This window comes from Narcine bancroftii, chromosome 11, assembly GCF_036971445.1.
Source record: "Narcine bancroftii isolate sNarBan1 chromosome 11, sNarBan1.hap1, whole genome shotgun sequence".
Classification (NCBI taxonomy): Eukaryota; Metazoa; Chordata; class Chondrichthyes; order Torpediniformes; family Narcinidae; genus Narcine; species Narcine bancroftii.
This window is the reverse complement of record NC_091479.1, coordinates 74,008,585-74,035,127: the sequence shown is the minus strand read 5'-3', so window position 1 is coordinate 74,035,127 and position 26,543 is coordinate 74,008,585. Positions and strand designations below refer to the sequence as shown.

At 39.1% G+C, this 26,543-nt stretch overlaps 1 protein-coding gene across 3 annotated transcripts in view; it reads right to left on the bottom strand.

Moving 5' to 3' along the window:
- The window catches only part of scube1 (signal peptide, CUB domain, EGF-like 1), a 224,172-nt gene that overhangs the window by 163,994 nt on the left and 33,635 nt on the right, over nucleotides 1-26,543 (bottom strand). The gene's annotated exons all lie outside the window — the stretch shown is intronic.

Genomic DNA, 26,543 nt, shown 5'->3' with positions numbered 1-26,543 from the left:
GTATTTGGGTGGTATGGGCTCGTGGGCAGGAAGGGCCTGTTACTGGGCTCTATGTCTAAATTAAAATTTAAAATTTGAAACATTTCATCTCTCATCTTTAACCCTCGTCCTCTAGTTCGAAAAAGCCTGCTCTATAACCCCCATAATTTTGTATACGACTATGAAATCTCCCCTCATTCCCTGATACTCCAGGGAATAAAATCCTTACCTATTCAATCTTTCTCTATTACTCAGCACCAACCTCTGTAAATTTTCTCTGCATTTTTGAATCATATTGATATCTTTCCAAAGGTAAGTTTCAAAAATTGCACACAATACTCCAAATTTGGCCTTATGAATGTCTGATACAACTTTAATATAACACCCCAACTTCTGTCCTCAGTACTTTATGAAGGCCAATGTGCTAAAAGCTCTCTTTATGTCTGTATCTACCCGTGATACCACTTTCAAGGAATTATTTATCTGTACTTCTAAATCCCTCTATCACACCTTGTGATGCCCTACTGTTTACCATATAATCCCTACTCTGGTTTGTCCTTCCAAAGTGCAAGGCCTCACACTGGTCTGCATTAAAATCCATCTGCCATTTTGCAGCCCATTTTCCCAGCAGCTCCAAATCCTGCTGCAAGCTTTGAAAACCTTCCTTGCAGTCCACTATACCCCTAATTTTAGTATCATCTACAAATGTGCTTATCCAGTTTACCACATTATCATCCAGATTCTTGATACCAATTACAAACTATAATGGATGCAGTACTGATCCCTGAGGCATGCCGCAAGTCACAGGCCTCCAAACAGAGAAGTCATCATCTACTATCACTCTCTGGATTCTCACAAAGAAAACATCTAATCCAATTTACTATCTTATCCTGGAGACCAAATGACTGAAGCTTCTTGAACAACCTCCCTTACAGGCCTGTGGACAACAGTCCACGTAGACTATATCCATCACATTTCCTTCATCAACTTTCCTGGTAACCTGCTCAAAAGAACCATACAAGATTGGTTAAAACATGACTTACCATGCACAAAGCACTAGGAAACCTTCCCACAAGGTTATTAGTCCCCCTCCACTTCAGATGCAAACTGTTGTCTCCCAAAATTCCACAATTTTTCAATGTTTCTCTAGATTGGAATGGAGTAAATGTAACCCTACTATTTAAGGATATTTTTTTAAAAACAGGAATCTATGTATTTGACATCATTTGGAGGGAAAACATTAGAATCTTTTATTAATGTACTTATTGCAGAGTGCTTAAATAAGATAATAAAATTAGTCAGGGTCAACGTGAATTCATAAGTATCACATTTGACAGAATAGGGTGGCACTTTTAATGTAGCGATTAGCACAATGTTCTTACAGTGCCAGTGACTGATGTTGAAGTCTGGCATCGTCTATAAAGAATTTGTACTTTGTCCTTGTGTCTGTGTAGGTTTCCTCCGGGTGCTCTGGTTTTCTCCTACCTTTGAAAATGTATTGGAGTAGTAGGTAGACTGGCAGTTACTGGGTGGCAAGGGCTCGTGTGCTGAAAGGGCTTGTTACCGTGCTATATGTCCAAAATATTTTTTTTTGATTACCAAGACGAAGGAAAGCTAGTGGATGGGGAAAATTTGGACTTTCAAAATGCCTTAGATAAAGTGCCACATGAGAGATTACTAAACAAAAGACCACAGGAACTGCAGGTAATCTGCATGAATTGTAGATTGGTCATCAGATATAGGATTAAGCTGGAGTTCTCAGGTTGGGAAGCTATGAAGAGTGCTGCACAAGGGATCTATAAAGAGGCCCTGCTCTTGATCTATGTCATTGATGTGGATAAGAGGGCGCATGTAATGCATTCAATTTGTCAATCCTCCAGAGCTGGGTGGCTGTATGGACTTTAATGAAGCATAAAAGTTTCAGGGAGACACAGACAAGTTCACAAAAGTAGGTTACAAACTAGCAGGTGGAATTTAATGTGAAAAAAAATTAGGTTAGCACTTGATAAGAAACAATAGAAACATGGAGTATGTTTTAAAAGATGCAAGATGGATAGATGTTGGTGTTCAGCGGGTCCTGGCATCATGGTTAGTTTGTAACAGATGTTGACAGATGTACAGTGTCAACACCACCATTAATATTACATCATTTGGACAGTGCTTTCCCATTAATAAATATTTTGTTATGTAAAATCTGTTGCTGAGAGGATTCAAAATAATGTTTATTTTAAAACTAGTGTAGATTATTGAGCATGTTTGCTTCTTCAATGTTGCAAAATTTTCTCTAGCATGAACAAGAAAGGATTAGTCTAATCAAAAAAAATTCTCGATGCTTCTCAAAGTCTTGAGCATAGGCAATAAAGAGGTCCCCTGGTGCATGTTATCAAATCAATAAATATACAAGAAAACATATTTACAAACGAAAATAAATCCAGAGTTGCATGGTCAAACTGGTGGTCTGGAACTTATGAGCACATTCCATGATATTCTACTAAAGCCTACCCTTGGGCATTCCCTCATAATAAAAACAAAATACTACAGGAAGAGATGAGATAGGCTGGGTGTTTTCTTTCTGGGAAAAAAAAGGATGCATGACAGAGGTAGGGGAGTCTAAAATTGCAGGGAATACGCTTAAGGTAAGAGGGAGGAGGATTTTTGAAGGGGATGTGAGAGGTAAATTTTTCAGCACATATAGAAATTGCTATTGGGAATGAGCCAACAAAGGAGCAGAAATCTAGAAGGCTGAAAGGCCTGTTTCCATGATATATAGCTTTTGTCACTCTAACATACTGATGATTCTATATGGCTGAACACACAATGTTTCCACATGCAAAGCCTAATAGAATTAGTAAAATGGCAATAATTTTCTCACTTTCAGTGGCATTGGCATCTGCCCACCATCTGAGCAAAATGAAAACTTCCAGACAACACTATAACCACAAATTGGAAACTTCATAGGCAGAAATGCCTTGATACAATTTCCGGTCACAAGTCTGCGTTATTCATCAATTAATGCTTCATTCCAAGGATGCCCCCAACTACTGAAGATAGCAAGTTGAACATTAAAAAAAAAGAATCAAAGCTATCCCTTCTCAACAACAATAAAATTCTTTGTGATTTTTATTAAAAGGAAATTGTTCCAAAATATCCATGAGACCCTCACTATGTGCACTTTCCATATATTTAGCTTTGAAACTGATGGAAAAATATCACAGATATGATTTACCTTTTTTCCTTACTTTTTTTGATTGAAAGCCCAAGGAAATGAGAAGCATTTTACTTTAAGACCAATAAAGTCTGACTGCATTACTAAAACCAAAGGGACTGAAATCTATTAAAATGGCTGTTTCCATACCTGCCTTCCTAACTCCCTAAACCATGTATTTTAAATTTCTAATGTTTAAAAAATTGTGGCATGGAAGGAATGCAACATTAAAGTTGGTCAACTACTTACAGTTTTAACTTGAGCATGGACATCATATCCTGTTAAATATAATAAATTTAGATGTTCCTGCAAAGTTGCCATTCACACAATATCCCAACCTCAGTATCACAACTTATGACCAACTCCAGCTATTTTTGTCAGTTTCTTTCTAAAGTGAGCAATGTTAATGGTGATATTGAGAAGCCTAAAAAGTAAAAACAAGGTTGGAGAAACTCAGCAGGTCAAACAGTGTATTTTATATAGCAAAGATAAAGATCTATAGCTGACAATTTGGGCTTAAGGCCTTCATCAAGGTACCTTGACAAAGGGATCAAGGTCAAAATGTTGGTTATGTATCTTTATCTTTGCTATATAAAATACACTGTTGACCTGCTGAGTTTCTCCAACCTTGTTTTTTTACTTCAACCATGGTGTCTGTAGACTTTCTTGTTTTACTTACTACTAGAAGCCTACTCATTTCAGTTCTCCAATATCAAGATTCAAGTCTCTCAGGCAGGTACAGCACAATCAATCCTCCCTCTCCATTCAACAATGCCCCTCACCCTTGTCCTCAGGACAACACCTACTCCCAATATGTTGTTTTCATCCCAATTATCTTGCCATCCAACTAGAAATCTAATTAGTAACAAATAGCAATAGGGTGAATGAAAACCTGGATTAAAAACTTTTGAAATTTCATTTTGCCAAACTCAATTAATACAGAATCTCTGAGGATGAATCTGGAAGCTATTCCATTTGTGTCCTCAAATGTTAAATCCACCAGATAGTTTTGCCTGAATTTTCTCATTTGTAATTTCTTATCTCTCATTTAAAGGATATACTGGCTTTTGAAGCAATGCAGGTGATTCTGTGCCCAAGATGGCAGAAACTGTGTTCAGCAGCACAAGGGGTTACAGACTCTGGAGGAGCAGATGACTGGCACAGGGCACCAGAAAGGAGAACACCACCAACACCACCCCCCCCCCCCCCCCCAGTTGAGAAGAAGAAGCAGAGGAGACGACCCTACAGGAAGGTGACCATGGCAGTGAACCAGCGAGGGGCTCAACGAATAAGGAACCCACACAAGCTGCAGCAACTTACAGTCAGGTGACCCTCATGGGCTTTGGGCTGCTAGACATTGGCTCATGGGAACCAGGTGTCCGAGCCAGGATATGAGAGGTGCTGAGGGCAAGAAGGCCTCCTGATTGTGTTGGAGGCTTGGAACTGGAGCTCAGGTTGCTGATGGATTCAACAGGAGTCTGAGTGGTTGCAGAGGCTACAGGAGTACTGGAGGCAAAGCCATGGACATGTGACTCCAAAGACCTCTCTTCTGCTTCTCTTTCTCTGGTACTGTAAGTGGTGTCAGGCTTTGAGACGTTGCCTGCTTTACAGCAGACAAACATTAAAACATAATATGTATGTTATATTTTAATGTATTATTACGTGACAATAAATGGAACCTTGAAACTTTCTCCTTCCTTTCCTCATATTTTAGCAATGTTTCCCTGCCCTGTGTACTGCCCCAGGAGCTCTGCAGTATTATTTGCCTTCAGGATGTTTTCCACTCATTCCATATACAGGAAAATCAAGCGAGTTCACTCACCTGTCACAAGGATTCCATTATACCCACCACCTCTAATTTCTGCCTCCACTATTCCTCCTCTTAGAACCCTGTTTACCAGTTACTTCAAAATGAATCATTATCCTGCCATTCTCTCAAGCACCAACATCCCAAAAATCAAAGCTGAACTTATATACTTTGACTCTTTTGTGTTGTTGCTTGCATAAGCAAAAGGTAGATGATATTTCTCAGCCAACAAGTCTGTGTGACAAAAGTTAGACCACATCATGAGTAAAGTCTGCAGACATTATGGTTGAAGTGAAAACACAATGCTGGAGAAACTCAGCAGGTCAAATAGCGTACTTTATATTTGGTTACGTATCTTTATCTTTGCTATATAGAGTGCCTGCTGAGTTACTCCAGCATTGTGTTTTTACTTAGACCATATCACATCAGCTTCAGTAAATAAATTATGAAGGCCATGTTGCATGTAAATGTTTTCATGAATGATTTATAAAACCTGCATACTTGCCAGCAGGTCTTCCATTACTTGAATGTTACCCATAAAGAAATCAGCATCGTGAAATAATTAAAAAACTGACATAATTGAAAAAAAACTGCATATTGTGATCCATATTTAATAGCTGTGAAATAACTGCAATGCATGAAATGTGTGGTAGTCCTTTATCTTTTCTTTGGCTTGGCTTCGCGGACGAAGATTTATGGAGGGGGTAAAAAGTCCACGTCAGCTGCAGGCTCGTTTGTGGCTGACAAGTCCGATGCGGGACAGGCAGACACGATTGCAGCGGTTGCAGGGGAAAATTGGTTGGTTGGGGTTGGGTGTTGGGTTTTTCCTCCTTTGCCTTTTGTCAGTGAGGTAGGCTCTGCGGTCTTCTTCAAAGGAAGTTGCTGCCCGCCAAACTGTGAGGCGCCAAGATGCACGGTTTGAGGCGAGATCAGCCCACTGGCGGTGGTCAATGTGGCAGGCACCAAGAGATTTCTTTAGGCAGTCCTTGTACCTTTTCTTTGGTGCACCTCTGTCACGGTAGCCAGTGGAGAGCTCGCCATATAACACGATCTTGGGAAGGCGATGGTCCTCCATTCTGGAGACGTGACCCATCCAGCGCAGCTGGATCTTCAGCAGCGTGGACTCGATGCTGTTGACCTCTGCCATCTCGAGTACTTCGACGTTAGGGATGTAAGCGCTCCAATGGATGTTGAGGATGGAGCGGAGACAACGCTGGTGGAAGCGTTCTTGGAGCCGTAGGTGGTGCCGGTAGAGGACCCATGATTCGGAGCCGAACAGGAGTGTGGGTATGACAACGGCTCTGTATACGCTTATCTTTGTGAGGTTTTTCAGTTGGTTGTTTTTCCAGACTCTTTTGTGTAGTCTTCCAAAGGCGCTATTTGCCTTGGCGAGTCTGTTGTCTATCTCATTGTCGATCCTTGCATCTGATGAAATGGTGCAGCCGAGATAGGTAAACTGGTTGACCGTTTTGAGGTTTGGGTGCCCGATGGAGATGTGGGGGGGCTGGTAATCATGGTGGGGAGCTGGCTGATGGAGGACCTCAGTTTTCTTCAGGCTGACTTCCAGGCCAAACATTTTGGCAGTTTCCGCAAAGCAGGACGTCAAGCGCTGAAGAGCTGGCTCTGAATGGGCAACTAAAGCGGCATCGTCCTTTATATATGTCTGATAATCATACCAAAAGGGAATCAGTTTATGAAGATAGTGAAAAGTCATAAAACTAAACTTTCTTCTTGGTGTTCATTCTTTCTTTCCTTTATATTCATCAGATAATGCATTTAATGATCGCACATTGACCTCCTGAAATCTTTTGTTTGTACAAAGGATTAACTTTGTAAACTGCTAATTGTCTCCGTGTAACGTCTGCACCCCTTACCCAAACTCAATGGGGAGTCTAGACTGCTGTAACCTCTCTTACCGTTCCCAGCCTACTCAAAATGCATTGCTGAGGGGAAAAAAACAACTTCCAATTGAAACAGTGCGTCAATAAAGGGAGTTAAAAATGACAAAATTAAATCATTGCCACTTAATCCTAAACAAACACATTGCCATTGACAAATGAATTGAAATGTTTTTACATGCCTGGTTAAGGGAAATCTGTTGAAAGGCTTAGTATCATCAGGAATTCCTCACTTGTAAATGAGAAATTCCTGTTGACAAACACTGGAGATCAAAGATCAAAGTAGAACCTTAGCAACAGTCAAATTATTTGATTAGAAAGAAAACGTAGCAATGCAAAACAGGATAATCATTATATATATGCATTTTTAGTCAAATTAGTGATGGTTTCATCTCAAGGAGGATAATCATGTTTACTTTGTTCAAAATTTAACACTGATGACCACTGCTTCTGTCCAGGGAACCATGCATTTTAAACACAGGAAAAAGCTTCAAAGTTGTTGGAATATTACATGCCTGATGTTGGCCATCAGGAATTTCTTACTTGCAAGTAAGAAATTCCTGACAAGACTAGGGTTTTAACCTCTTTGGTTCGGGCGAATACCTTGCAGCCACATATACATAACTAACACGGAATTCTGATTGAGTCATCCAGAACAAAAGGAGTTAAACTGCATCAGCAGAAAAAGCAAAGATGAGAACCACTTCAGTTTTTTTATTTTCCTTTGGTCTCCAATGAGTTTATTCAGCAGACAGGTTTTCTTTTACAGGCAAGAAAATGTTTGAATTAAAAGGAGATTATTGGGCACATCTGCCTGCGCTCAACCTTGCAAGCCATCCTTTCTTTGGTCTTTCAAATGCGGCAGTTTTAATCCCATCAAATGTATTGACCATCTCTTCCCCCCCCCCCCCCCGCCCCATCCACAATTTTTACCTTGTACAATTCAGCAGTAACACAAATCTTCACCTGAAACCTTTGTCCACTTTTTTTTACATTTTCTCTAGACTAAATAATATACTTTGAGAAGCAATGTGTGAACAGTAAAGGTCTATCCCTCCACCTGTCCACCAAATGTTAATTATGGCAGCTCGTTCTATCACAAACAGTATAGGTCTTGATGAATGTCAAGGTTGAAACAAAAGCAAACTTTTTTTAAAAATTTAAAATTAGTACCAAATTTTTGATGTTCAGCTCAATGAAACGTTTTGGACTGTGTGACATCACTGAAACCAGATTTATCGAGGCTATAATTCTATTTTAGCATCTTTTAATTGTATTGCACAGATCTATAGCTAACAATGAAACAATATCCTGTGTAATTGGAAAGCAAAATATAGCCAGCTGGACAGAATTGGTGATAATTATACCAGCCCTGAATATAATTCAGTGTAATAAACCAAACCAAAGTCTATAATAAAATCCATCTTTCACAGATATGAAATAATTTTTTTTTTAAAGTGATTCCTCATGGGCTTGGGTTTTAGATGGTTGTAACTAAACTTCAAGCTTTTAATGATTAGTCTGATCTAATTAAAACCCTTCAATTAGGTTATCGCCATGAATCCATAACTTCCTGATTCATTCTCTTTTAATTTACATGTGATTTTGTCAAAATATTTCAAATTGATTTTAAGGCAACCATATATGAGCATTGTTCTTGTAGTTCAGCATACATTCCAAACCTCTCTTTTCAATTTAACTTGTATATACTTAAACAAATTTATATTTTATATTTAAATTTTAAATTTAAAACATACAGCATGGTAACAGGCCCTTCTGGCCCATGAGCCCATGCCATCCAAATATTCCAATTAACCTACAATCTCCATACGTTTTCGAAAGGTGGAAGGCAACTGGAGCATTCTGGAGGAAACCCACAGAGACATGGGGAGAACACATAAACTCCTTACAGATAGTGCCAGATATGAACTCGGGTTGCTGGAGCTGAAGTAGCATTGGGCTAACCGCTACACTCATTGTGCCACCCTCTGCTACACTAACCATGCTATCCTCCTCTACTAGAATCGTGCTGCCCCCCTCTCACTTATGTAAGTGATTTTATGCATTCCTCTAAATGATGAACAATGTGACATACAGCATATAAATCTGCTCTGAAATATTGGGTTGTATGCAGCTTCGTTTTATGTAATTAGCTATTACAGATATATCACTGATAGGGACAACAATATGGCTCTCGTAATATTAAAATCACTCGCCATTTCCATATTAAACTGGAGATCCTGTCAAATTATGATGAAATTGATTTTGTGCAATACATATTTTTAATTTAAAGACTTTGATTATGGTGCAAATATCTGCTCGTGATCAATGCAGAAGAGTAAGATTGTCGAAAAACCTTGGATTTTCTGATCTTAACAAGAAATTGAAAGAGTTCTCAATTTAGGGAGGGAATAATAAATCAACTTTTGTTCCCTGGTTCTGAGTCGCCCTCAGCTGAGAATCTATTTGACAGGGGCAGGATTAAGCTTTGATGATGATGGGCCCTGCAACTGAATAGCTGATTGACATTCTGTCCCCAGCATTAATATTTGAAGAGTTATCTGCCCCGTGGCAGATTATCAGAGAGAGTCTAGCGCTCATGTGGGATGTCCTAACATGTGCAGAGTTTCTCAAAAGCAGCCACTTCGAGGTTGGTTACCAAGTCTAAGGTACCGACTGCTCACACAGAGAGGCTTTACTTTTAGCTTGATGTAAAGTACTTTAAAGAGAGCCTTCAGAGAGAAAATTTTCTAAATACTCCCACACATCAGAAGAATGAAAATTGTATCATTACCAAAGATACTGGATATACTGTATCTACCACTTTAAATAGATCTACAGGGTATTCAACAATAATGACCAAATCAACCTTCATGAATTCTGAATACATTTTTTGATTGTTATTGCCTCAGTGTGTTGTCTTCATAAAACAAACCCAACATTGTATTGTGATCTCTTTATGAAAGATATGCTGAACTAACAATACTAGTGCAATGATGTAAATTTATTTACAACATTAAAATACATATCTTGGATTGAGGATGTAATTTAACCAATGAAGATTTAGATTAATTATTAATTCAAAAGGTAAAGTAGTTTGAGAGTAGAAATGAAAATGATCTGAAATGGACGATATTGACCGAAATCAATGCTATGTAGGCATTATGTTCTTTATGTGGACAATGTACAATTGTTTCAACCTGATCTGAATACCCTACCCATCTGGAGGTCATTAAAGCCTTCAGTTCGCAACAGACGTATGCCAATGCTGCTGACAGCTTCCAAAATGAATTGCAGAGTAGATTATTGCAGTATCAACTGATTTTGTTATTCACAAAACAAGCTCCATTGATCACGCATAGATTTGAATGCACTACTAATTTCACTGAGCTTCCACTCACCACTAAATAACACAAAGATTGCACTTCAGCCTGCTGCTGCCTTGTTTTTGTCTTTTGTTTAAAAAGTATATGTCTCTCTCATTGAGCTAAAATTAAAAATAAACAGAAGATGCTGGAAATACTCAGCAAGTACGGGTTTATCCATGGCAAGAGAAACATAGTTAGCTTTTCTGAAGATCAGAACTGAGAATGAAATACAATAAGCTCATGAAACTACAGGGAGGGAGAAATGTCTTTGATAGGGCTAAACTGAGGTAAGCATGGAATGAGTCATAAACAAGATTTAAATGGGACCAACACCAGGGCTACAATGAGATCTGGAGCTGAATGCCTTCAGGGGATACAAGTTGAACATCAGCAAGTAGGTCATGGTGAGTGCTACTTGGTGACACTGTTGACATCTGCCATATTTTAATGAAAGCAGACTGATGGTCGACAAATAGTTGGATTATATTTGTTCTACTTTCTGTGGACAGGACATACCAGAGCAATGTTTTTTTTTTACTTTGTCAACCTATGCCAATGTGTACTGAAAGAGCTTAGTTGGATCTGGAACACAAGATCATAGCCAAGTTGTTGCAGGACTCATAGTATTTACTGTATCCATATGGACTGAATTAACTGACTGAAGACTAGCTTCTGTGATAGTGAGGACCACAGGAGGAGGCTGGGATAGATCACCTTTCAGCACTTTTGGCTGAAGATAGTCAAAAATACTTCAGCCTTGATTTCAGTACTTTCAAGGCAGGATTGTTGTACAAGCCTCCTCGTCCTCCACAAACAATTGTTCAGAATTGAATGTGGCAATCTGTGGTGCTTTCATCTGATCTGTTGGGTCTGGGATCAATTCCCTGTCCTTAGCAAGCAGATTCTACCATTTATCATAATTGTTGCTTTATGCTTTAGCTTCACCAGAAATGGCAATTCAATCTTGTGCACACCTCTGCTACTCCCAGCTAGCAGTTTTTGGGCCATCACTGATGCTCTGGCTTGACAGTTACTGTAAAGAGAGGAATGTACTAGGCCATAAGATTACTGTGGAATTCTATAACTGGTAGCCCACAGTCTATCATGGATGACTAATTTTCAGCAGTTGGATTTCTGAATTTATCTCATTTAACATAATGATAATGCTTTGGCTAAACAATAGCATTCTTATCTCCAAGCACAAACTTCTGGGGTTTATGTCTCCCTTTTGGGACTTGAATGCATTATCTGTGTCCACTGCAGCATCAGAGATGTCATGTTTCAGATGATATATTAAATCAAAACCCTGTCTACTTTTTTCCCCCAAGTGAATGTAATGGATGGATGCCCATTTCCTACTTTATGATAAAACTCTACCAAATTGGCTGCAGAATGCTATGGAATGCCCTGAGGTGACTTTTCTGAGTGCTTTTTCTTTAAAATGGATATTTTTTGGCAAATTGGTTTCACTTACTGAAAAGGTATATTTTGAGGGTTTTTTTTTTAATTAAGCCAATAAAAGAATCCAGGTTTTAAAAATTTTAGTAATATGCAAAAATAGATTTTCTTCATGCTTGGATGGGCATTGCTGGTCCCCTCCAATTGGTCTGATAGCTTTTATTGGGTTGCTCAGGCACTTCGGAGTTAACCACATTGGTGTTACTGGAGTTGCACTGACGAGATTAAGAAGGACTTCAGATATTTTCCATTTAAGAACAATTGCTGACCTGTTAGACATGTACAACAAGCTGACAACAAAGGCCAGTTTAACTCTACATACCAGAAATCTCAAAGATCACGCTTTAGTTTCAATTTGTTGTCATATTATACAAATGAAATTCTCTAAGCCCCTCAACACGTTCAGAACTTGCAATCCCTTGATTATTCATCCAATCCATAAGAGAACATTTCCCGTCAAGAAATAGTTTACAGTTGCTGGAGTCTTTTTTTTTCTTTGCACCATCTTATGCCCCACAATGTAATCTTCTCTATCCAATTTGTATCCAGCAGCTGTGTATACTTGTTTTTCCTTTGCTCCAGCAAAGTTACATTTGTGCCAATTGTCCTCCAATGCCAGAAGCCAAAAGGTAACAATTTACATCTGAGTCTTGACAGTAGTATCAACAAACCTCCTAACCCATCATTCATTCCTTCCACAGTGGTCATTCAGATAGCATTTGGGAAATGGAACAAAAAATGATTTCCCCCTGTCTCTAGCTATCCTGAGGTCATAATGCCATCAATTCTACATGCACGGTGATGAGATCTGCTAATTCTACAAATTCCAAAAATTAAATACTGTACTTTCTAGCATTATGCCTTGACTAAACAGTTTGAAAATCTGAGGCACAAGAACAGTGATATTAAGAACAATATTATTTCAATTTCTGTATGAAAATTATTCATCCAAATTAAAATATCAATTGAAATGCACATCCAATAGCTATAACAAAAGTAAATCAGGGTTTCTGCAGCTTATAACGTCCTAAATTCAAGAATTCCCAAATCCTGAATGTCATATTCTCAAATCTTTGCGTCCAAACAAGTGAAAAAAATACATATAATCAGAGACCATCATTGAATACTTTCTATTTGGAAAGCTAAGTAACCCTGTGGTATGTATTCACACCACTACTTAGCACAACCATTCTGCAGTCCCGGTGTTGTGACATTCAGTTTTTATGCCATTCTCTTTCAACCCCTGACCAACCCATCCGTACGCTGAAGTCAAAGGCCCTGGGAAACTTGGCTCAGATTAACCCACACTAAAAAACAAAGATCACTGGATTCAAAGGAAACATTTTCCCTCCCGAGTCTGCTCTTTGGACATTATGCACAGCAATTGACCAGAACAACGTCCAGAAAAAAAAAATAAATCTATATCCTCTGCCTGGAAAAGGAAACAAAGACAGTAGCAGGCAGCATGAGGAGGACTCTAACAATAATACTTGAAAAGGGATCAATGTTTTTTTTCCCCCCTGAGCCATTACTGCAGTTCAGATCTTTCAATTGCAACATATCTGAAATCCACAAAAGGTAAAGGATTCAAAAATAATCTTCTACAAGTTCAAATATGTTACGCTACAAATTCAATTTAGGAGCTCCCACTGTGTAAAGAGGTCTCTGCTATTCAAACAGACAAGAAGTTGAACAATGCAAAAAGAAAATAGTCTGTGAATTCAAGAAACTTGCATCAAAGCGCTCTAAAATTATCAACATACTGTATGCAGCTGTCCCCAGCAAAAAGAAAATAAATGTTAAAATTAAAAGACATAGAAGTGTACAATAGGCTTCTTTAATCAAGCCATTGACAATGCAATCTTAAACCAATTAGTGTGGCAATTTGTTGACATTAAGCATCTGGAAGTTGATGCAATGACTTCCTACACACTTGTAACAAGACAGGAAAATCACTTGCTCTCTATACCCTTGAATTTTGACTGCAGAACTTCCTGAGGACAGCCACAAGTCACCTACATAAATTTGCCTTTCAATTTCTAAGCTTACCAGGCAAACCAAAAACTGTTGATTTTGTTTTCATTTCTTGTTAATAAAATGAGCTTATCCATCTTTAACATCTGCAAGCAATTATTCTGAGATTTCTGGTATGTGGAGTTAAACTGGCCTTTGTGGTTGATTTTTGCTCTCTGGAACCATCTTTCCATTGGAAGATTGAATTAAAAGGCACTACGCAGCAAATTCATCACACATTAAAAAGTAGCAAGAAAAATGATATAGGCGTGTATCCAAACTTGCTTCATTCAAATGAATTTATTGATAATCAAATAGACTAAAAATACACATCCAAAAAAAAGGGCCTTTTTCAGTTTTTCTGAACTGCGTTGTTACAATACGGGTGAGAATGTAGCTGTTAAATCATTGATATTTACATGTGACCTTGCATAGATTATTGACAAATCTTGATTGATCCAAGTTTCAAATATAGTAGACGTTGCAGAATGCACACCTACTTAACAACAAAAATGCATTAGAAAGCTGGGCATCCAATCAAAATTGCAGTCTAGCCTTTTCTAATGATGCCATCAATATCTTTCAGGAGTCACTAGCTTGCTTCGATTGTGGATATGGTTTCCCTAAATTGCTTCTCTCACTTAACAAGGCAGCAAATGTGATAGATATGCACACAGATAGAGTGGATTTTAATGACAGGCATGTAGGTTGGAGCAAGTAAACTTTTTGTGTTTGACTTAACTAGATAGGACAGCACTGTTAGCGTAGCAGTTAGTGCAATGCTGTTACAGCACCAGCGATCGGAACCGGGGTCCAAATCCCACGCTGTCTGGTAGGAGTTTGTATGTTCTCCCCATGTCTGTGTGGGTTTTCCCCAGGGACTCTGGTTTCCTCCCACCCTCCAAAACATTCTGTGGTTTGTATGTCAATTGGGTGTGATTGGGTAGCATGGGCTTGTGGGCCGAAAGGGCCTGTTACTGCGTTGTATGTATGTCTCTCTAAACATTGATGAAACAACTTGCAAATATGTCTCTTGTCTTATTTCCCTTCCCTACCATTTGATGAACTAAAATATTCACCAAGCACAACATGATGCAATAATATAAAAGTATACATGGAGAAGACTATGTCAAAGCCTTGTGCTGAGCGGAAAAGCAGAGTACTGCTCCATTTACTCATTTGTATCATTGCAACCCGTTATTGTTAATACAATCAGTCCTCTGTTCTATTTAAGAGCAAAGTTTGGAGCTTCATCCAGATGTTGTTTTCTCATGGCTTTGACAAGCCTTCATAACTGGCACACAAACAAAAGTTCGTTCAGTGAGGACAGAGATAAAAAAGGCCAGCAAATTTGTACTGGAAACTTATATTTAGCTGGTGTTCGCTTCACTCATAAGTGGGAAAAATCTAAACTGAGAAATTAGACTCATGGCACAGCATTTTTTTTTTTACTTTTGCATGACAAGGGCCAATGTTACCCACAGGAGAAGACACTGGCAATCGTCACATTCACATTTTCATGGAACACTTTGTTGGTCTAGCTCTTAGAGACTACAGTATATGGTAAATCTACACTGAATTCTTTGCAAGGAATGGGACCTTGAAATGAAATTATACCGTAGGTGCAGTCTAATCAGTATGGTCATGTTTTTAAATCTTCACCCTGCAAAGTAGACTGGTTTGTACCCATCTCAGGCAGAGGCAAATTTCTGACAGCCTTTGGACATAAATGGGATCAAGGCACAAAATGTTAACTTTCCAATAAATTTTTCTCTGATAATTTATCAATATAGTTCTGCTTTCAACACCAGAGTCTCAAACAAATTCATCTCCAAATGCCTGGAGCCCTCTTTGCAACTGGATCCTCTACTCTTTTGACCGGCAGACTGCAGTCAGTGAGGATTAGCAATGACATCCTAGTCCTTAATACCAATGCCCCACAACATACTGTGTACTCAATCCCTTCTATACTCATGATACACTCAAGACCGTGTAGTTGTTCTAACTCCGCCTAAACTTGCAGGTGACACCTCCATCGTAGGCTGGATCTTAAACAATGAAATTGATAGAGAGCATGGCAGCAGGGTGTCTGGACAACAAATTCTCCTTCACTATCAACATCGACTTCAGGAGCATGTTCTTATGTGTATCAATGATGACGAGGTGGAGATGGTGGAGAATCTTCAGTTTTTAAATGCAAATATTACCAATCTGTCCTGGTCAACCACATTGGTGTTATGGCCAAGAAAGTGCACCAATAGCTATACCTCCTTAGAAGGCAAAATAAATTTGGTATGTTCCCAATATCTCTTACCTGTTTCCTTAGATACACCACAAAGTATCCTTCTCAAATGCACCATAGCTTGGTATGGGAACTGCTCTGCCCAAAACCACAAGAAATTGGAGAGAGTTGTGAATATGGCAATGGATATCATACAAATCAACCTCACTTCCGTCGACTCTGTCAACATTTCCCATTGCCTCAGAAAGACAACCAGCATATTAAACAATCCACCCCACCTCGGTCCACCCTCCTGTCAGACAGAAGACATGAAAGTAGAAAAACATCCACCAGCCAATTCAAGGACAGTTTTGCCATGCTGTGATGATGAGACTATTGAATGGCCCTCTCATTAGTAAAATGTTCCTATCCTTTCACTGTTTTTAACTGGACGTTTTTTTATCTGCAGTTTCGTTTTAGTTTGAACTACTTGTTATACTCAAAGATATGTTGACTGCCTGGATAGCATGCAAAATAAAAAAATTTCATTGCAACTTGGTAGATTTGTCAAGAAACAATTATGTCAGACTTCACATGCAGAATGATTAATAAAGTTTGCATTCTAAACGGAAATGTTCATTTGCAATGTTATTCAATTGAAAATTTCTGTTCAGTTGGAATTTTATCCTCAATGTCAATAGATTATAACTTGATACCAAGAATAAGGATGGTTCCTGAGAAACCAAGTTTTAAAGAGACAGGAACTTTAATAATCCAAAGTATCAAAAAAACAACCAAGTTCAGTGGAAGTGTAAAGGTAAATTGAAAATCATTTGGAAACATGCCAAATTTAAACAATGGTTTGATTTAATGAGTATTCTGACATTCAGTATTATGGTTAGAAAATTATATGCTTGAATTCTTCACTCATTTCTCTGACAAAACAAATCTGACAGTTCGGCCTTCGATACTATTATTCCCTCAGTGCTGGTTAAGAAGCTACAAACTCTAGGCCTCTGTAGCTCACTCTGCAACAGGATTCTTGACTTTCTCATTGGAAGACCACAGTCTGTACGAATTGGAAACAACGTCTCCTCCTCACTGATTATCAACACAGGCACACCCCAAGGATGCTTAGCCCACTGCTCTACTTGTTACACACTCATGACTGTGTGGCCAGGTACAATTTCAATGCCATCTACAAGTTTGCCGATAACACCACAGTTGTCCGCAGAATCACAAATGGCAATGGTTTTGGTAAGTCAAGATGTTGATAGCTCAGTGGCAGTCGCAATTGTGGGTGGAGAGGGCAGAGGCTGGAATAAGGTGTCCAGGAGAAGGAAGAAGGTTTTAAGATGGAGAAGGGGTCTGCAGTGGGGGATGGAGAATCCTGGTTGCAGAAGTAGGCCCGGAGTTGGATCCGATATATAAGAGCTTGGTATCATGGCATGAGCACAATCCATTCCTCAACATTCATAACACATTGAAGCAACAAAATTAGCCATTTTTAATGACATTATAGATGAAATCTTATGAATTAAGCATCTTAACTGTAATAAGGGATTAATAACTGGGTTAATTCCTCAGTTTGATAATTACACAGCACACTTAATTCCACGTTGGTTTCAAACTGACCCAGGATCCTCTTATACCTCTTGGTACATAATTTGGTTGAATCCATTTTCACAAATACTATTCAGGAATATTTAAATTTAAGAAGTAAATGTCACAAATGAAAACTGAGATTGTGTGGATCCTAGATTTCCTCATCTCCAGACCACAATCAATGAGGATTGCTAAGAACATTTCTTCCACAATCACCATCAGTAATGGAGCACTACAGGGCTGTGTTCTTAGCCCCCTGCTCTACTCACTGTACACCTATTATTGTGTGGCTTGATACAATAGCAACACCATCTACAAATTCATTGACGATACCATGGTAGTCGGTTGTATAAAACAGGGCAATGAGTCACCATACAGGAGGGAGATTGAAAACTTGGCTGAATGGTGCACCAACAAATTCCTCTCATTCAATATCACCAAAACCAAGGAACTAATTGCTGACATCAGGAAGGAAAAACCAGTGGTGCTTGATCCAGTGATAATTGGGGATCAGAGATGGAGAGGGCGAGCAAATTTAAGATCTTGGAGTCACTATCTCACAGGATCTTTCCTGGACTCCACACACTAATAGCATCCTGAAGAAAGCACGGCAGTGTTTCTACTTCCTCAGGAGTTTGAAGAGGTTTGATATGACATCAGAAACCCTGGCAAATTTCTATAGATGTGAGGTGGAAAGTGTGCTGACTGACTGCATTATGGTCTGGTTTGAGGACACCAATATCCCTGAGCATAAAGCCCTGCAAAAGGCAGTGGACACAGCGCAGGACATCACAGGCAAAACACTCCCCACCATCGAGAACATCTACTGGGAAAGCTGCTATCGGAGAGTAGTGGCAATCATCAAGGATCCAAATCACTTAGCACACGCTCTGTTCTCGCTGCTACCATCAGGAAAGAGGTATTGATGCCACAAGACTCTCATAATCAGTTTCAGGGACAACTGCTACCCCTCCACTATCAGACTCCTCAACAGCAAACTTAATCAGGGACTCATTTAAGTACTCTCACTTTTGCACTTTATTGATTTTATTTCTGACTCTATATTGTACAGTTTACATTTCTTTATTTGTTTACATGGGTACATTGAGTACAGTTTTGTTTTGCACTACCAATAAGTAGTAATTCTGCCTCGCCAGCAGGAAAAATAATCTCAGGGCTGTAAGTGATGTCATGTATGTACTCTGACAATAAATCTGAATTTTGACTTTAACTTTGGAAACATAATGTGAAATAAAGGAGTGAAACCAGAAATTAAGAAACATTCCACTGATAATTGCAAGTATCTGCAATAGTAATATCAAGTTGATCATACTTTCTTTCTAGGATTTAATGCCTTCAGCTCATTTCTGGAAATTTAAGCTGCAAGAATGTGTAACAACATGTGAGATTTTCCTCTAAGCTTTCAAATTGCTTTCACTTTTTAAACTTTGGATGAATGGAGGGAGGTAGTTTATTATTAATGGTATCCTTTGATATCATGATCTGGGAGTAAATTCCCCAAATCCACAAGAGTTAACTTGACAAGCTCACCTTAAAATTAACACTATATTACTGACTCAGTGGAATTTCTTGTTTGTTTTTATTGAGTGACAACATTGTTTGACGGGTTTAATGTATCCTATTTTCTGAACTTTAAATGAATGGGATGGGAGGTAGGGAGGGAGGGAGGGGAGGAGGGGGGGGTGGAGAAAACGACACTGTATATGTATCTTGATCAATGTGGTTTATAGTGTGAAAAATAAAAAATTTAAAAAAAAATTAACACTATATTCAGAACTTTGTTTTTTTCACACCATAAATCACATTAACCATGATACACACTTTTTCCTTTTCAGAACTTATTTATTAAAAGATCCTTGAACTTCTAATCTAATTATATAATGTTATTTCTTTCATTTAATTGCAAGTTATCAGTCTGACTTCCAATGATGTTCTAAAGGAAATTACCTGTACTAATTATAAAATAGACTGTCCACGAAATATCAGAATAGAGCTCATTAGAGATTGCTCTTAAATCATCGCTAACATGTTGGATCATGTTCTTCATTTTAGCACATTCACCCTCTCAATGAGAAAAGCCACAAATATAGATATATTCACCAAAGGTTTGGGATGGAGCATTCTTTTGATAGACTCAATACATGAATTATATCAAGCATATAATATATGTTATTCCTGCAGTAGGAACATGTAGTGATACTAGAACCCTGCCACTCTTACTGGAAAACGGTTACATAAATTCTAGATTCTGGTATCTGCAAGAGGAATTTGCTCCATTTTCCAAGAATAAAAGACTCAAAACAAATTATTGCAAACTACCATCAAGAGTGCTTAAAAATTCTGCACCCAACAGATTGTGGATTTGAAAATTGCCACCAGTGTGTTTTAGTCATAAATCCACCTGATGCATCAGCTGAATTGGATGCTTAGGAATGCAGTGGTCTACACATGAGGGCCAACATATATTCATTAACTCAAAACAGTGCAAATAATTAAATCTTAAGAAAATACTATTTCACTAACCGTCATTAGCCCTCACCCAAAATCCATTTCCTATCTCGGCTGGTTATTGAGAGAGGAAGTTTTCTCAAGATTATTTCTCACATTTGTGAACAAAGGCACATCATGATGTAATAATTCCATTGAGAAATTAATTACCCTTGCATTGTGAAGGACACTAGCATGAATACTAGAAATAGTAGCAAGAAGCAGAATATAGGACTAGAAATGTTAGCCAGTCTTAGATACAAAAGTACTCAGCGGAGATAATTATTTATTTGGGTACAGAAGTGACAAACCAACTGCAGTTTGTGATTCAATCCAGCAGTCTGTTTGGAATTCTGTTGGTAATCATGAACATAATAGGAGCAGGATAGGCCATTAAGCCCATCAAGTCTCCTCCACCATTCAATTGATGATAGGCTTATCTCCATCTACCTCCCTTTTCCCTATATCCCTCAATTCCCCTACTATGTAAAAATCCATCCAACCTTGTCTTGAATTTGTTTACTGAGGTAGCCTCCTTCAAGGGTCAGTGAATTCCACAGATTCACATTTATACTGTTCCCTTATTTCATGATCCTGTCACTGGGCTTTAGAGACAGTTGCTGAGCCCTGTGAAGCTCAGGAGAAGGTCAGGGTGCTGAAGAAATCAGGTGAGTGCCAGTAACAGGACAATGAATTCCACTTTTGTGCTGACACCCAACAGGTGCAGAAAGAGCTCACAGTTCCCTGAGAAATGACATGCATAAAGCACTCCTATCATTTTCAACAATCTCATTCTTGCTTTCAAACACTTTAAGAGCTCATTAACAGAAAACGGACAAGAATCCTTTCTCATTCTAGATTCCATTTCTTCAGCTTTGCATACATTTACAAAACCCCCTTTGACGATATATAACTGCTTTTTCCACTTACTGGTTTTAGCTTGCATTCTGGCACTTTAATTTGGCAGAATTGCATGACAAGTGGAATTACAATGCTGTGGCTGTTGCAAAGACTTGGCTGATGCAAGATTAGGATGGCTGATCAAGGTACAAGAGCTTAAATGTGAGTTAAAAGGGATAAGATAGGGGGGAGGGAGGAGAAGTAGCATTACTAATCAGGGATAGTATCACAACAGCTGAAAAGGATATTGTGGAGGAGTGTCCACTGAGATACAGATACAGGAAGGGAGCAATCACTGTATTGGGAATCTGTAGGTCTCTAATCAAACCTTGGGGCGCGAGGAGCAGATAGGAGGACAGATTTTGGAATGTGCAGAAGTAAAGGGGAGGTTGTAAATGAATACTTTGCTTCAGTGTTCACCAGAGAGAGGGACCTTGGTCAATGTGAGGTTAGTATAGAACAAGCTTATGTGCTGGAGCTTGTTGAGCTCCTAATGTTTTTGAGAAGATGCAGCACTTCATTAAGATTGATAAGATCCCAAGACCAGATAAGATACGACCCAGGTTACTACAGGAAGCGAAGGAGGAGATTGTTGGGGCTTTTGCAATGATCTTTTCATCCTCCCTGACCACAGGGAAGGCAATGGAGGATTGGAGAATGGTAAATGTCATCCCCTTGTTGAAAAAAGAAAAGTTGTAAATCCTGGGAACTATAGACCAGTGAGTCTTGCATCAGTGGTGGGAAAACTATGGGAGAGGATTTTTTGAGACAGGATTTATGAATATTTAGAGAAATAGAATCCTCTCAGAGATAATACGGCTTCATGAGGGGTAGGTTTATGCCTCCACATGCCTAACTGAGTAACAAAATAAATTGATTAAGGTAGGATGGTAGATATGAATTGTTTGGATTTTAGTAATGCATTTGACAAGGACCCCACGGTAGACTCTTTCAAAAAGTCATGAGACATGGATTCAGAATTGGCTTGCCTGCAGAAAGCAAAGGGTATTAGTAGATGGAACATATTTTGCCTGGAGGTCAGTGATTAGTGGAGTTCCACGGGAATCTGTTTTAGGTCCCCGGCAGTTTGTCTTTTTTATAAATTACCTTGGCGAAGAAGATGGGTCAGTAAGTTTCCAGATAACACGAAGGTTAGAGGTGTTGTGAATAATGTAGAAAGTTGTCATAGGTTACAATGAGATGTGGACAGAATGCAGAATTGGGTGGAGAAGTGACAGATGGAGTTTAATCTCAGTAAGTGTGAAATGATACCTTTTGGTAGGTCGAACTTTAAGGGAGGATAATGGCTGGATTCTTAACAGTATGGAAGAACTGAGGGATCTTGGGATCCAAATCCATGGCACTCATAAGGTTGCAACGCATGTTGATAGGGTAGTTAAGAAGATATGTTATGCTGGCCTTCATTAGTCGGGGAATTTAGTTCAAGAGTCGTAAGGTAATGTTGCAGCTCTATAGAACACTGGTCAGACACTTGGAATATGGTTCTGGTCACCTCATTACAGAGATGGTGCAGCGGAGATTTACCAGGATGATGCCGAAATTGGAGAAGATATCTTATGAGGCAAGGTTAACAGGGCTCGAGCTTTTCTATTTGGAGTGAAGAAGGATGAGAGGTGATTTAATAGAGATTTGAAGTGAAATCTGAAAATATGCAGATGCTGTGACTAGTCAAAACACAGAAATGCTGGAGGAACTCAGCCAGTCTCACAGCATCTATAGGAGTAAAGATATATTAAATTCTCCCTCTCTTCCCATTTTCCTCTGCCTCCTTTCATGGAGCCAAGATAAATTCTCACCTTTTCTCTTATCATATCCAATTAGCACCCTCTGTCTGCTGGTCCCCCGGCCCCCTACAACTGGACAGCGTGCGCAAGCAAAAGAAACAAGTAGTTCTGGTCTCAGAGGAGACAGCAGTGGTAGCCTCAGAGGAAATAGTTTCTGAAGGATCTTCCTTATTTTTGTTTATTTTCTTGCAAAATGGCACAGGAGCATGGTGACTCTGTAAGCCTTTGAATGCCACACAAAAGAAAACATTTCATGATATCTCGGTGTACATGACAATAATAAATAATAATAAAAACTTAGGATTACACATTTTCAAGGTAATTAAGAGAAGTTCCTCATCCCCTTAGTTTTCAATTGCTAATTTTATCTTGATTCTATGCATCCTAGCTCCAAATTCCCTCACTAGAGATCAGTTGATGTTTTGAGTTCCGGTGAATGAAAGTGCTTTGGTACTGCAACCTCATTTAAATTCAAGTTTATTTTCATATTATACCATGTACAATGTAACAAGTTAATTCTGGAAGAACAAAGTATAATTACAGAATATAGTGTTACAGAGAGAATTATAACATTGGCAGCAGGAGAGCGCAAATGGGGGATTCATTCAGGAGCCTGATGACTGCAGGGAAGAACGTCTTTAAATCTATTTGTCACACTTTTGAATCTTTTCCCTGATAGGAGGAGGGAGAAGAGAGTGTGTCCAGCAAGCAATAGGCCCATCACTGCATTGGTTGTCTTTTTGTGCTATCAGAAGGTGTAGATGGAATTGATGGAGGGGAGGGAGGTTTGCATGATCTGCGCTGCTTTCACCTTTTTTCTGCTCCAAGGGCAGAGCAGCGCTCATACCAGGCTGTGATCCACCCAGTTACAATGTTTTTTTTTAATTTTTTTAAATTTTTTTATTTTTCACACCATAAATCACGTTAGCCATGATATACACTTTTTCTTTTTCACACATATACAGTGACTTTTTCTCCCCCCCCTCCCTCCTCCCAAGCCACCCCCCCACCCCCCCCTCTCACAGTTACAATGTTTTTGATGGTCCATCTGTTGAAGTTTGTTAAGGGTCATGGGACATTGAACATCTTCAGCTTGAGGATGTGGAAGAAATGGTGTGCTTTCTTAGTTCCAGAGAGCAGGATGAAAATGCATACAGGTGGGATGGGAGGCTCAGGCAAATTGGAATCTTAACATTTGTTTGAAAGCAAGAATCAAAAGATATGGATTGAATTCAGGACATCTGCCTCCCAAGGAATTGGTGCATTGAAGGAACATCAAATCTGGAAATTCTGCTGGCAGAGCAAGGAGCAGTAAACTGGCTGTGTGTGCAGGAGGGCAAGTGGAACGGGGTGTAGAAAGCACTTGGATAAAGTTTCTCTTTTTATTCTGGAATCACCTCCTAACTGTTCATCTCAATTCACATGCCACAACTCATCACCAAAACCCACTGCATGCCTGATCGCCCTCACCCATCACCTAATCAGCCAAGTAGCAAAAATCCTAAATCCTCACCACTAATTGTAAAGAAAAAGCCTTGTAGGCAATGTCTAATCAATAACTCAAAATATCATGGGACATGTGCAGTGTGGATGTTCCTGATGTCTGGTCTATGAATAATACTTAATTCTTAGAGAAAAAAAACTGCCATCTTTAAAGAGTGCACATATTTCTGTGGGCTGATAATTCAAACATAAATAACAAGCAATTACAATGCCACACTGTACATTCACTGATCTTTCTCCCTCAGTCCCTGTGGAACTGTGGATCCTGGGAACATTGTCTTCAAGGATCCTTTATGATTGAAAACGTGTGAGGGAAAAATCATGGTGCTTCATCTTTCTCACTAATGCCTTCTGGTGCATCAGGATGTCACTCTGAATTTATGGCAAGCTTTTCTGGAAGATTTGTATTAATTTAGAAGGTGAAATAATTCATTTTTGGCAGCTCTATGACCTCCACATTACTGTCTCACGAAAGAAAACAGAACCTCAGTGATACCCCATCAATAACCACTAAAGACTGAAGTTGTGAAACTGATGGACTTTTATTAACTATAGTCAGGAACGGCCATCAATCTCATTGACTGATCAAGGCAGAGTGGAATGGGGAGCATCCAAGGGGCTATGGGTAAGATGGGTTTCGGGAGGTGTGTCCTGCCAACAGCAGCCAATCATAGCATAACAGTGGTTTACCACGCTCAGTCAGAATGCATCACATTTCCAGCAACCTGGTTTCTTTCCTGACCTCTGGTGTGGCCTGTAAAGAGTTTTCCCTATTACTGCATGAGTTTCTCCAGTTTCCTTCTACATTCCAAAGATGTGTGTGTCCTGGTCATAGTTTGAGGCTCTGAGTGTATAGATGAATGGTAATATCTGCAGGGTGTCAAATGGAGTGTGGAGAGAATAAAGTAAAAACACAATGCTGGAGAAACTCAGCAGATCAAACAGTATACATTATATAGCAAAGGTAAAGATACATAACCAATGTTTTGAGTTTGAGCTGTTCATCAAGGTATCACCAAAATTTAGGCAGGCAGCCTAATAAAATGCAGGGAGAGGGATCACCATAAGGAAGACAAAGAGTTGTCATGTGCATTGTCAGGAGCCCCTAACAATAAGAGAAAGAGAAGCAAGGGAGTTCCTACAGAGACAGTGTCCGTGGATTTGCCTCCAGTGCTCCCGTAGCCTCTGCAGTGTACAGAACCCCTGTTCAACCATTGGCGACCCATGCTCCAGGTCCAAACCTTCAATAGAATCAGGAAGCCCTCACTGCTTGAGGCCTCTTCAGGAGGCCTTCTTGCCAATGTGTCCCTGATTAGGAGACAATTCTGAGGCCTCTTTCTCAACAATGTCATCTGGATATTTATGTGCTCTCCTTTTGCTGTCAGTAAGATTGACATCTCTGGGAAGCTGCAATAAGTAAAACTTCCATTCCATTTGTGCATTGTATTTATGTATATGACAATAAACTATTCATTTCCTCTTTTGATAAGTCACAGGTCGACAAGAAAAGAAGACAGACAGGTCATCCAGTCCACAAGACTCTTCTCACGGACTGAGCTGATGGCACTGCCTCCTTCACAGGCCGAAGGGCCTGTTTCTGGGCTGTATGGTTCTAACCATCTGAAACTCTTATATTTACAAAATAATATTTATTTATTTTTATATATGAAAACTTTTCCTGCACATGTATTGCTTGTCCGCATGTATGTTATGTCTGGCTACGTGTCTGTGTATTTTGCACCAAAGAATGCTGTTTCATCAGGTTGTACTTTGCAATCAGATGATGAACAAACTTGACTTGAACGTCATTTGACTTGAATTAAATTTGTGACTCTGTTTTAGTTATAATGTTATGTTCCAATTGTCTCAGTACACAAGGTTATCCAAGTTAAGTGAGTTGCACAAAAAAAACCCCATCCCTACCTCACTCGTGCAGGGAAAATAATTATTCCTAAAAATCAATGTTATCCTTCACTTCTAAGTATTGAATCGCTTCTGGTGATATGTGACCTATTTCAGCTGTTGCCACATGAAAAATAGTGATAGATTTTTCATCTACAGATATTTTTCCAAAATCACCCAATACTTAGCTCCAGATATCAACTTTGGTGTCAGGTTCACTTAAGTAGTTAAATGGAAAATTGTAAAGATTATACGCAATAAGAGGTTTAGGTCAAAATTACCAATCATATCAAAATTAAACACTTGCAAGGTGAAATAACAACATAGTGACAAGAGAATGGTGTGAAAAATTAAGATGAACTTGGTCCTAG